General features: G+C 34.2%; 1 protein-coding gene, 1 long non-coding RNA gene and 1 other non-coding gene across 5 annotated transcripts in view; all 3 read left to right on the top strand.

The window, feature by feature from the left end:
- Nucleotides 1–13,563, top strand: part of MESR6 (misexpression suppressor of ras 6) — a 906,147-nt gene that overhangs the window by 316,996 nt on the left and 575,588 nt on the right. The window lies entirely within an intron of this gene.
- Nucleotides 1–13,563, top strand: part of LOC141449991 (uncharacterized) — a 200,468-nt gene that overhangs the window by 174,117 nt on the left and 12,788 nt on the right. The window lies entirely within an intron of this gene.
- TRNAR-CCU (transfer RNA arginine (anticodon CCU)) lies at nucleotides 1,113–1,185 on the top strand. Its single transcript has one exon. It is a non-coding gene; the product is annotated as a tRNA-Arg (tRNA).

Raw genomic sequence — 13,563 nt, 5'->3', positions numbered from 1 at the left:
GATTGTACTTAGTACTTGTCAAATTGTTTTGGTTATTTCTAAGGCTTTTTTCTTACGTTATTGTGTGCTTCAGAAGGGGACTTCCGAGGAGATTGTCTATGTGGTAGTACTGGCAATAAAATCTATATAACCTTTGTAATAAACCTCAATAGGCTGTCAATAGGCGGTGTGACGTGTGAGTGAGGGTTGTACCCTCTTCTCTCTAAGTACTATTGTAGGTCGGCGTATTGTTGTGCGTAACAGACCCCCTGTTTAACGTGTTGTTCCCGGGGGCACTTCTTTCTGAAACTGTTTGATGTTCCTTTCTTACAAAAAAAAAAAATAATAAGTATGTGTGTGAGTAGATATACCTGATGCAGTTTTATTATATTGATTGTTGTTATAAATACTGAGGTGTTTATTTATCACTGTCGCAAATCGCCAGCTTACCACTTGTTATTCTCTCTGTATGCAGGTTAACTCTTTTTTAAAAAAAAAAACTCAATAGACTTAAGAGAGCTGTATAGATTGTGTAAGTAGATGTTACAGAGGGTTCACGCCACAGCGATCCTAATTTATTGGCTGTCAATTAAACAAAACCAACAAGAAAAAGTTCTGGAGTATTATTTATTTAGTATTATTAACTATTGCGGTTATGTTAGTGTCTTGAATGAAGAGTTTCTAAAAAGCGAATTTGGGACATGTTCAAATTTCAGCTTCTTATGATATTTTTGGAGATATTTCGTTCACTTGCACGAGACTACTTACTAAAAACTACTTTTTGGTTTATTTCTAAATAAAATTCGAATATTTCTGGCGAAAACTTAAAGACTCAAATTAGATAACGAAATCTCTCTTTCCTAGGTCGTGATTGAAAGTAAAGATCAAGTAAATGAAACTGTAGAATTTGATGATAGTTCCATTTAACCTTGTAAAAGAAAAGAAAGTGAAGGATATTTGACTATTAATGACGCGTAACTAACCAGTTAATTCCTCTAATTATACATATTATTAGTTTGTTAATATCGTAAATCAGATTAAGTATTGGATGAATGCTAAACCGTTTGTTAAGAGTGGAGTAGAAAGAAAAACGGAATTTATAACCACTGTACGTGATGGTAAACACACGTGGCGCCCCTGTGGCCTAATGGATAAGGCATCGGTCTCCTAAACCGGGGATTGTGGGTTCGAGTCCCACCAGGGGTACTGTAAATTTTTTTTTCCATTTTTTTTTTTAAATTCTTTTTTTCTAATTATTTTGTATTAAATTTTTACTAAATACATTCTGATTGGATATATTCTTTTAATTTATTATTATATAAATTATTTTTTATCTTGTTAATCGTGACGCTCTAAAAATAATAGGTTTATAAGTTACTTTTTTTTCATTTAATTGTTTTTTTTTTTAATTCTCTGTATTTCTAAACTTGGGCTACCTATTTTCCTCACTTCACTTAAAAGCGGAATTTATAATCCGATTTGTAATGCTTTGTTACGTTTTTTTCCCTCCCACTCTTCCATGTAACGTGTATATGAGAATATCCTTTGAGAGGATTAAAAAGGAAACAAAAAAAAAGTACGATAGAAAATCCGGTAAAAGAATAATTGAAATGAAAAGAAAGAGACGCTGCAGCGAATATGTCGGATTACTGAAGACTAATCCCCTTTTTTCGTTCATTTAAGTGCTCCAAGAATAAATCTGCTACTAATTCGTCAATCAATACATTACTTTGTTCTGTTAAATTTTGTGGCCTTATGTTTTGAAAATTTTGCAAACAAGTATTTGAGGGATGTTACCGAGTAATCAATAATAGACATGAAATCATGATTAATATGGTTTGCTACCATCATCCTCTTCTTACATTATCTCTTGTAAAGTTCTAACTCTACCCATTAAATTCATCTAAATGTATCTTTTCAAAAAGTGAAACTGTTTATCAGCCAGAAATTACACGGAACAAGGAAGGAACAAAAAAATACCTGCATACCATGAAAACTGCTCTTTGAAAACGCCTTTGCCTAGAAAAAGGAAAAGTTATGTCGAATCAAAGTTAGCAGAAATTAACAAATAAATAAATAGTTATAAAAACTAGATCTACGATTGCGTAAAATACACAGCAAGTTTCTAGGAAAAATCTTCGAGACCAGTTTCGAAAGAATTTGTTGATATTAAAGTGAAGATTCCTATTCAGTAAACAGCTACTTCCCGATTGGGTGCTTTGCTTTAAGCTTGGAATTTCAGCAAAGCATTTAAACTTCCTTTATAGTTCGTGTTTTCACTATTTTTAACGGGTACTAAAATTAAGGATAATTATAGCAATCTGCACTAAATAATCCAGCATCAAGAATCGTTTCACTAAAAACTTACTTCTGCAATAAGTTTCGGAGCGGGGAAATAATCACTTTTTCTGACTTAGGGACCTGAAATAGGTATTTCCGAGGAGAACTCTATTTTGAAAGCAGTCTTTACTTAGGTGAACCGATCAAGGTGGTGTGTTCGGAGGCGGAGGATAGCTAGCGTACCTTTAATATTACGTATTATGTCGAGCCTGGAAATCGTACGCAATAAGTATAGAAGATAATAAGTCTTCCTTACAGATACTTGCTACTTCAAATCTAATCTGTTTATGTTTATGCTTTTAGGCCATAAGTGGGCCTTTTTTTTGGAAAAAAAAGTAAAGTAATCGCCTATTTTTTCAGGCGGGGTTTAACTTCCAACTACCAATAAAGGTGTCGTGGATGGAGGCGACTAGCAAACATACTTTATTGTAAATTTCTTTTATTAACCATTAAATAAAATCCAAGACCTAGACCGGGGGAATCGAACCCAGTACCACAATACATATTAGCTTCGCAGGTCTCGCCTCAAACCGATAGGCTACCGTGGCGCCCTATTTTGGAAAATTAATCCCCCTGAGTCATTCAAGAACACTGCGGTAGTCGAGTCTAGATCTCTAGCATACAAGCATCAAATTAGGAATCGATCTAATAACGACAAAAAATTGCACTTATTTATAATTTGGGCCAGCTCTCAACAGTTTCCTTGATCTCTGGAGATAACCACAGTTTCCTTCCTCCCAGAGATTTGCTTCTATATAACCCGATACATCTCAGAGACCTTCCAAGTTATGTTCTTTCTTGTTTCTCTTTTCTCTTCCAATCCGGTCTTTTCTCCAATCCTCTTTTCAGCTTACTTTGGCTATACAATTTTAATTATAATTGTATTTTTTTAATACAGTCTTGCAATGGCACCCACCTGTCCCTAATCCTCTCTTTCCAATCCTGGCAAACCTCTCCCTCGGCGAAATTTTCCTTTAAAAAAGAACTTAATTTCCACCGCCTATAATCTACTTTTTGTTTTTATCTAAGATAAACCAACTACCAGCTCTTACTACAATCCATTCTCAGATGGTAATTAATCTCACGCTGAGAAGTCTTACAAAATGAAACTGGATGCTATAATTGTGAACTTGTTGATTACTTCAACAATTAGCAGATATGAGCTTCCCTGCACCGATTTAGCGTAATTATCTTTTTGTTTTACATCAAATTAATGCAATCAATAGATATTTGGCAGAATAATGAAACTGAGGTGCAGTAAATATAGATTTCTTGCGCATAATCTCAAATATTTTTATTACTCTATAAATTCGATTGTATTTATTTAAGATTATTTCGCTCGACTTATTTTATGGACGCAAACTGATTGGTAGGATTATATTTGCTTTTTTTGTCTATCGTCTCACAGCTTCTAGATCTCCATTATTTGAGGTATTATTAGGGCGGATCTGTGTTCTAGTTCGGCGCCGTTTAAGGAGTTATGAGTATTGCAAACATATCATTAAAGAATTAAAAAAAAAGTCGATGCTCGAGTTATTCGAAAAAGACACTTTGTTCTTTAAAAGATACATTTGAAAGAATATCTTATTTAGTCTTGAAAATTTTAATGATTGTGATGCTGGTTTTTTCTTAAACGATTTTACAAATGAAATCATGACTTTCTCCCACCACAAAAATACCGATTTCTTAAAAAAAAGAAGAAAAAAAAATGCATAATTTCTTTAAATTTAACTTACTTAATAACTGTATTTCATTACATCATCAATGTGTAAACAGTATGGGCTTATTTTCAATCCAGTACATGTTAATAACTCAACAACAGTAATAACGACAGTATTAAGAGTTTAAAAAATAAATTCATGCTCTCCTTGTATTTATGTTAAATATAATTATTTGTTTAAAAGAGGAGTCTTATTAAAAGATTTACATATATATACATTAATTTATAACCTTATATATACATTGCAAATTGAATTAGAAATATTTATACATAAATCTAGGTGTGTTATAACAGTTAGTAAGTAGATATTTATATGATAATTATAATTTTTTTTTAATCTGAGGAGAAGTAAAATATTTACCAGATCTACAGTAACATATCAGTCGATCTACTTGCATATACATATCATTAAAAATGAAAAACTATCACGCTTTAGTCTAAGAGACAGTTAGTGATTTTCCAACTTGACATTATAGTTATGTATTACTACAATTTTGAAGTTAAATTATTATTTATCTAAGTAAGATAAATGAATAATTCAGATCGCCTACAAGGAAGTCTGAGAAGGAAGAAGTATTTTATGTTAAATAATTGAAAATATTTTCTAGCGTCTGTATATATAGAAGGCAGGTAATTCATCAGGAAATAGCTATTGGCGCCAACGTCCTCAAAAACTTGTATTTCTTGGTGAAAATTCCAAATAGCCGACTCTTTATGATTACTTGGGAATAAGAATTAGTAAGGGGTCTGGATGTGAACAAAGAGATCGTCACTTTTTCTTACCACTAAAACTAAAATAACCTTTTAAAAGTTTTTCTTCAAATCCGCCATTAATCTGTTTTCTGTAGGTTTTAAGTAATTTTAAGACAAACTCTGTGGACAGTTTTCGACAGTATGGTTGGAAATTCGATAATTCATTCAATAAAGAAGTCATTTTTTACTTTCACCTACTGCTATTTCAGTCGATTACTATTTTTTTTTTATCGATATAACGAGTTGAGTACGAAAATCTGATATGAACACTCATACTAAATTCATCACCACGCAATTTTTGTAATAAATTTTTTACATAACTTAGTAATTGTACCAAAAATGTGGTTTACTCGTACTTCAAATATTTTATGTATACCTACACTGATGATGTACATACTTCTTTCTTTATGGAGAGACATAGAAAATTCAACTTTAAAGTATGTTTTCTGTTTAGGCGCTAGGAAAACCAATTTGTGACTAGAGTTATTTGATAGATACAGAGGTTGAACCTATTCTGTAGATATGAATTACATCAGATACTGATTAAGTTCAACATATGAGTATTACTTATGTTCCATCTCAAACCAGAACCAATAAACAACTACAACAACAACAACAGCAGATACAAGTCCCAGAGTCTGACACAGTAATTGAGAATTACACCATAATTCACCGTCAAAACAGTTTTTAAAAACGTTTACCCTATAATTAGTCTGGAAGAGTTTCCTGCAGGTTGCTACGGCACTGCCAAATAATGGGAATAATACAACGTAAAACTCAAGGTAAGACACTTTGAACGTGAAATTTATGTGAGCGAGAAGCTGTACGCCCATAAAAATATTTTCGTGTGAAGAGAGGCGAAAGGATTTTACACCGAATATAGTAAGAAAGAGATACGCTTTACCAGAAATGGTGGTTATAAGAGAATTAGATAACGTAATCAAAAGTGACAGAAATGGTGGGGACAAATAAAAAATTCAAGCACCAGAATCACATAAAATAAATAATGACCTTATTAAATATTTGGAAACTTAGTGGAGCGCTGAAACTGATAATAAAACTGTAGAAGAAGAACAAGAAGAAGAATGAACAGACCCGCCCTTAAAAATAGTAATAATAAAAACTAGATTCTAAAAATATATAAACATATTAGGTAACTATACTGTTTATATACTAGCTGATAAGAAGCCCTTAAAAGAAAACATACTCTACAGAAAACAGATAAATTTAAAAGAAAAAAGAAAATATAAAACAAAGTTGGAACTTATATATATAACAAAAAAAGAAAAATAATAATAATAATAAAAGAAGATTTCAAAGAATATGATAATTTTTATAACCTTCTCATTCTATAGCAGTTTTCTCAACCTAATATAAACTCCATTATTTTACGATCCATATAAACAGAACAAAAGAATAAAAAAAAAAAAGGCAGATGAAAACAAAGTATTTTTATTTTTATTATTTTTTTTTTGTTTCCATGGTTACTAAATGGAGAGAAAGAGGCCACTACTGGACTGGGTAACATGATAACGTTGAAGAGAAATCTTTACGATCTATCCTACCCAAAAGAGAAGAGTAAAAAATGTTACTCTTTAAAGAAGGCAGTTTATGAAATTCTTAACATGATTAGACATGAAAACCGTTATTATTGTCATTAATACTTATTTTTTTTTTTGTTGTCTTCTTTTATTACTCATTCTCTCTCATACACACCTCTATCGCTCCTTTACTTTTTATTGCTTGAACAGTTCTTTGTTTTTTTATAAATTTTCTCTTTACTGTGTTATACTTAATTAGGCCTATGTTAAAATTTAGGAATTACTTAAATAAACAATTAGTTTTGGTTCTTTTAGGCGAGAGGCAGCAATCTCTCTGTTTTTACATTTTGTTTTCCCAAGACTTCTTTGGTGACTTCTTTTGTCACTATCCAAGGTGGATAGTTTGTAGAGAGATAGGTTTCTGTTTTGGGATGCCTGCTACATAAATTTGAGGTCTTTTAGGGTTTGTGAGGGGGGGGTAGGTAATCAAAGGAAGGTCAGGTCAATTCTCTCGCACACTATTCCGAAGATATATCGTATGCTTTGTCATTAAAGTGCCAAAACGCCTTGCTGGAGTGACCTAGAGGATTGTGCTCTGGATTCGCTCCTATTTATTATTGTTATTTGCTGGAGATTCATCATCGCCATCATCCAATGGCGCTACAACTCATTGCTGAGTCTTGGCCTCCTCAACCAGTTTCCGGCCAGTCAGTACTACTCTTTGCTGCCGCTCTCCAGTTGGTGATATTCAACAACGACCTCCGTATCACCTGCAACACCGTCCGTCCAGCGCAGTTTCGGCCTCCCAACTCTCGCTAACTCCATGGAGGTGCTCATCCGTCACCTTCTTTGGGATGTCCTCGTCCCTCATTCTAACCATATGCCCGGCGGCCCACTGAAGTCTAGCCAATTTCATGAATTTAACCACATCTATTTCTTTAAACATTACAAACAGCTCCTGGATTCGTCCGAGACCTCCATTCCTGTCCCACGCGTATTGGGCCGAAAATTCGCCGCAGTATTTCGCCTTTCGAAGACTAAGAGGCCTCCCCTCATCGGTCTTAGATGTGATCCTGGTTTCAGAGCTGTATGTCAAGACTGGGCCGGATCAGGGTCTTGTACAATCGCAGCTTCGTCTGCCTCCTTGATATTAGGTGACTTTCCAGATGCTTCCGAAGCCCAAAGTAGCATCTATTAGCCGCTACAATCCTTCGTCTTATTTCAGCTGACACGTCATTATCTTCGTTCACCAGGGAGCCCAGGTAAACGAACTCGTTCACATTTTCGAATGTGTAGCAGCCAATTGTCACCTGACTCGTGATTGGTGTACTCCAACCATGAACTTAGTCTTCTTTTCATTGAAGACGAGTCCCATCCTTCTAGCTGGGCCTTCCAAAGCTAGAAACGCTTCCTTTACGGCTCTGAATGACAATTGCTGGAGATTACTAAAAAATAATCTCGAATATGGACTGAATACAATAAAAATTGGTTCTGTAGAATATAATGTTTCCCATAATAAAAATGTATTTGTATTTAATTTAAATACATACAAAAATATATATATTTTTTTTTTTCAAAAAATGCTACTTTCTTTTACTATTTTAGTATTCTAATTTTGCCCAAATTTTCTAATACCTACTGGAAATACCCCTTTAAGATGCTGAGAGTTCGAGAAAAATAGTTATTACATGAGAATATAATATTAAATTTTGTTTGTGAACCTGGCAGTGGTTCCTGGCCGTCATTTAGTGAACGAATTTCCTTTAGCGGAAGTTACACTTTGTAAAACGATTTTTTTTTTCTTTTTTAAAGGCGCCACGGTAGCCGAGCGGTTAGAGGCGAGACCTGTAAAGCTAAAGGTACTGGGTTCGATTCCCGGTCTCTGGGCCTTGGATTTTGTTTAATGGTTAATAAAAGAAATTTACAGTAAAGTATGTTTGTTAGTCGCCTCTGTCCACGACAACTAATTTGTAGTTGGACGTAAAGCCCGCCTGCAAAAAATAGGCAATTACTTTACTTTTTAAAGATTTTCCTTTACACTCGGTTAGCGCATGACACTCGTATTGGTCTACAATGTTTATTGGGAACATTCCCCCCAAAATTTTGACTAAGGGAACTTTTAAATAGAAGGAGGGATTGGCATAACTTTAAAGTACGATTTCAATACAATGTACGGTACTGTGACTTACATACTTTAAATGTGATGCGAAAATCCCACTCAGAATAACGGAAATAACGCTTTACTTAATTGATTTTTAACTTTTTTTAAGATTTTTTGTTCTCAGTTTATTATAATAATCTCGCCTATTACTCTGATTACATGACTACTATATTTTTATAATGAATATAAAAAATAATTAAAGAATCAGCATTTATCTACAAAACTATAATTGACCTATAAATCTGGCCTATTTTATATACAATAAATGACCACACCATAAATATTAACTAATAAATTTAAAATAGATTACGTAAAATTGTAACCATCTGTTGATCTGTTATATTAATATATAATACGATATACGATGGCTTCGTTAAAATTCTAACCACTATAAGTAACATATTTTCAAGCTAACATTATTCTTATTACTATAACAGTATTCTTGAGAAAACAAGCTGGCCGACAAAGGGACTTGTCTACGTTACTGTGCTGTTATTGTAATTGTGTGATTTGTAATTAATAGTCATGATTATATAATTATACATGTAATCAAATTGAAATTTATATTTATTTCAGCTGACCCTTTCAACCTTTAGGTTGTTCGTTCGAATGGAATTTTTTTTAAAAAAAGGGAACGAATTGTGAGGTTATTTGTTATTTCAAATTGTTAGTAGTGCTGCACGAGACCGAGACGAGGCGAGACTTTATGCAGTCTCGATCTCGGTCTCAGTTACTCAAGTCTCGTCTCGGTCGCTCAAATCTCGGTCTCGGTTTTTTGAATTTTTGTTTAAGTATTATAAATGGTTTGCTATTAATAATCTTTTCAAAAAATGTTATTATTTTCTAATAATTATTTTAATTTATATATTGGTAATGAAAATGTGTGTAAAAGAAGACAACTACTTACACTTCAATGCATCATAAGTTACTATTACTGTTATATATCTTTATACAATTTCAAAAAGATGTTAAAAACGCGCCAAATGAAAGACCCAAATAACATATCTGCCTGCTATAACAAGTCGATTCGTGAAATAAAAAATACACCTCCCAACAAACTTCCCGCTCCATTAGTTATGGCTGTTGGTGAAGATAAAGAATCTGATGATTCACCTTTTGACGACGACGACGACTGCATCAATATTTTTGCACCATTTGCTCAAAAATCAGCAACTATCACCGAAGCATGGAAGACAGAAATAATTAATACTATACCAAATTAGACCAAGCACCAGTAGACGTTGACATTTTAGAATGGTGGAAAACACTTGAGAATTCCTTCAAAAATTTGTCTAGAATGGCGAGAGATATCTTTAGTATCTGTGCAACTTCAGTGCCATCTTAAAGATTATTTTCGCAAGCTGCGTTGATAATGACCAATAGAAGATCGGTTAGAGGCGAGACCTGCGAAGCTAATATGTATTGTGGTACTGGGTTCGATTCCCGGTCTTAGGCCTTGGATTTTATTTAATGGTTAATACAAGAAATTAACAGTAAAGTATGTTTGCTAGTCGCCTCCGTCCGCGACACCTAATTGGTAGTTGGACGTAAAGCCCGCCTGAAAAAATAGGCAATTACTTTACTTTACTTATGTAATTCGAAGTCAAATAGATGTAGTAATATTGAACATGTATAATAAAATCGTATCTTTTAATAATTAATTCAATACCCGTAATGACTATTCATTAATAAAGAACACAATTTTATAATTTTGTAGCTAAAAATTAATATTTGAAATACCGAGACGAGACCGAGATTTCTCGACGAGATATATATAATGTCTCGGTCTCGGTTGCTCAAGTCTCGTCTCGTCTCGGAGACCGAGATTTGTCTCGATTCTCGTGCAGCACTAATTGTTAGTTAATTTATTGTTTTGTTCCTAATTGTTTAGCAAAATTGAAATTCTTCTTCTTAAATTAGCCTCTTCTTTGTTTTAAGGGCTAACAATGCGGCCGAGGCACTCCTCTACTTCTTCCTGTCATGCCCAGTCCTGTTCAGCCAAATCGTGAACCGCTTTCCTCTCCAGGATTCCTTCCTCATACGTCTGTCTTAGTAGTCTTCCACTTCTTTCTTTTTTTCCGGTGGAACCCATTCGTAATTCTTATTTGGCCAACTAGTCGGAGCTATCCTTCTCATCGTGTCCGAAACCCACTCAATTTCTCTTTTCTAGATTCTTGGCCATGTCCAATCTTGCTTTCATCATTTCTCTTCTGTATCCTTTTATTTCTCATCTTATCCATCCTTGCCTTTCACAGAGATCTCTTACAAGAATTCATCTTCATACTCTTCTTGTGTATGTGTTTTAATTCATTTTTAGATAATTTTAATTTGGCACTTCAAATTCTGTTAATCAATATAAAGATATGTGGATAAATAATCTATTTAAGTGCTCCCAATCGAATAATACAACAGATACCCTTAGTAGGTGTCCCAAAAAACAACAACAACAACAGCAAAAGTGTAAGCAGTTAGCTCGGATAGGTTTATACTGGTCCATTGAAGTGTCACTCGGAGACCAGCGCTACACTCGACAAAAATTCCAGGCGCAATAACCTTAGATGTAAACGCGTCTTAATTAATTATAATAATTAAAAAAATAAACACTTTAAAAGAAGAAGAAAAACTAGCTGAAATCCAGCTAATATAAAAAATTAACTTAGCTAAAAGTAGGACGTTTTAATAGCTGGGCTACGTGTGCGCAATACCTCCCAGGCTGTTTTATTAATGCTAGTATTAATCAAAGAACAACTTATTAAAAATCTCAGCTATGAGAGCTATTAATTAATAGTTTATCATGTTAGAATTCGTACTCTGATGGTCTACCGCCCCATAGAATTAATTTATTGTATTGTAGCAACAGATAGGAGGAGTCTGGATACGAAGATTAGTTTGTAAATACAGTAGAGTTCTTAATGTATATTATGAGCAACAATCTTCTTAACAGGGAAGGGATTAGCTATACGGTTAGAGTATTGGACTCCCTCGCAGAGGTCCCGGGTTCGCATCCAGCAGCTGGTCCGCAAGATTTTCTCTTCCTAGGAGCTTCTTACAAGTTGACTGTCCCGGTAATGGACAGTGTTTTCCAAAGGCCGGCAGTGCGCTGCAAAAAAAAAAGCTCCGGGCGCCAATAATCTCAGATGTTGACGCGCCTTAAATCATTTTAAATCTTCTTAATTGGAAGCTGTAGTTATTAAGGGAAATGTGAAGGGACACCCAATTGAGGTTTTAGAAAATAGCAAAAAAGATCAGGATATACTGTCGAAAAAATACAGAATTCTGTCCTTGGACTAGATCGATTGTTAGGGATGCAATGTTCACATTTATCCATCTTTCCTTCTCATGAAAGACTCGTACATCCCCACGCTTCCAATTGGTTCAGTTAGGAATCTCTCAGAGAGAAATTTTAGGCTCCATCGAATGAAAAATCTAATTAGGAAAGATTGGACAAGGCTCATGAAACGATAAGTAGCATGAAGTCGCCCGAACGATAACCTGTGGAGGTAGAGCTAACCAAGGCCTGCGAACAATCACGGCTTGGGCTTAGATCATTATCTATCAATAAATCTTTTTAGATTGAAGCCATTTTTTTTTTTTATCAAATTTCGATCATGGTACTTGAGCGCGTTTTAGTTTAATTTGTCTCCATGATTTATATTTCCTTTTCTATTTGTAGACATTTATTTATTTAGTTATTTACTAGAGCCACTTTATTTCAGCTTAATAAATAAAAAAGATTTCAGTAATAGATAGTAAAGTTACCACCTACCCAGTATTGAGACTATAGTTTTGTAACAGCTGTAACCTTCATTGTATCCTTCAATTTGTTGCATTGTAGAGAAGGAGCGACGGTTGTGACCTTCGCCAATATACTTCCTGCTTTCTTCGCCAATGGTTACTCTTCTATAGTGTATTGGAGCATAATAACAAACGCTACTGCAATCTGGTGGGAGTCGACAATAATGAATCTACTGACAAGATGGAAACATTGTGTTCTTCATTATCGGCTATTTATGTACGCGAACTGCATCTTCTAGGCTTGAACTCTTTTTTTCTTTTTATTATTGTAGATCTATCTTGAAGTAGCATTTGTTGTACGTAACAACAGACACAGTTAGCAAGTTCAGTGGCATTATGTGTGCTATTAGTTTAGGCTGAATAGCCTAGTTCTAGTCAAACGCAAAATATTTTCAACAAAGAGAAAAGTTTAGCGTAAAAGCATTGATTTCTGTTTGAGGCTTAATTTTGTAGTGCATGCTTCGGTAATAAATGAAGTCTAAATGTTCAGAACTTTATCAAAGGCTGTGTGGCGTCTTTTCAACCTCTTGCATATGTGCACTTCCTCCACCAAGTGAACTCCTCTGAAGGATGCGAAGGCCTCTTAGGCCATTTTCTACGAAGGTGGAAATGTTTCGAAGGTTTTTTTAAAGGTAGTGGACAGAAACTTACTTATGGTTATGGTGAGGACCTTTAGAAAGGAACTAAAAGAATAGTGTCTCGGCGGAAATATCCCTAAAATTATATTTCCGGGTGGGGAGATGGTTTAAGGCTAGTGTGTAGCCATAATACCACCCGGTTACAAATAATACAAATATCGCTAACACTTGATTCAATGCAATAACTGACACTACAAATTGTTCAGTTGTTTGCAGCAGTTTGTGCTTACCAAATAACTTTAGCTCCATCATACACTTTGCTCTCTTGCACAATGTACTCTTTACAGATATCTACGATTCTACAAACAGTAAACTTTAATTAATCATAATAATTCTTCTAAACCCTCCAAAGGTTTAGTCTTTACAGATGCTCGATCTGATCTTAAACAAAATGAAAATATCGATGCCTTCATTATCAAATAATCATAGCAAAATAATATCGGAAGTTATATGGTTGGGTTTAAATAGCACTTCCTTTATATGAATGATGGCCGCGATCTTAATGTCAGATGGCATCTGAAGACTTACTCGATTAAACTACGGTTAGAGTGAATGCGGGTTCACACTTTAATCGAATCCACCAGAACAGATCAAATCTCTGCGACAGAACATAGTGGTTACTCTATGACCGCATTC

Source organism: Rhodnius prolixus, unplaced genomic scaffold (genome assembly GCF_049639745.1).
Source record: "Rhodnius prolixus isolate KJV_2025 unplaced genomic scaffold, Rpr scaffold_1, whole genome shotgun sequence".
Lineage (NCBI taxonomy): Eukaryota > Metazoa > Arthropoda > Insecta > Hemiptera > Reduviidae > Rhodnius > Rhodnius prolixus.
Note: the sequence above shows the minus strand (reverse complement) of the source record. Positions and strands in the feature narration are given on the sequence as shown.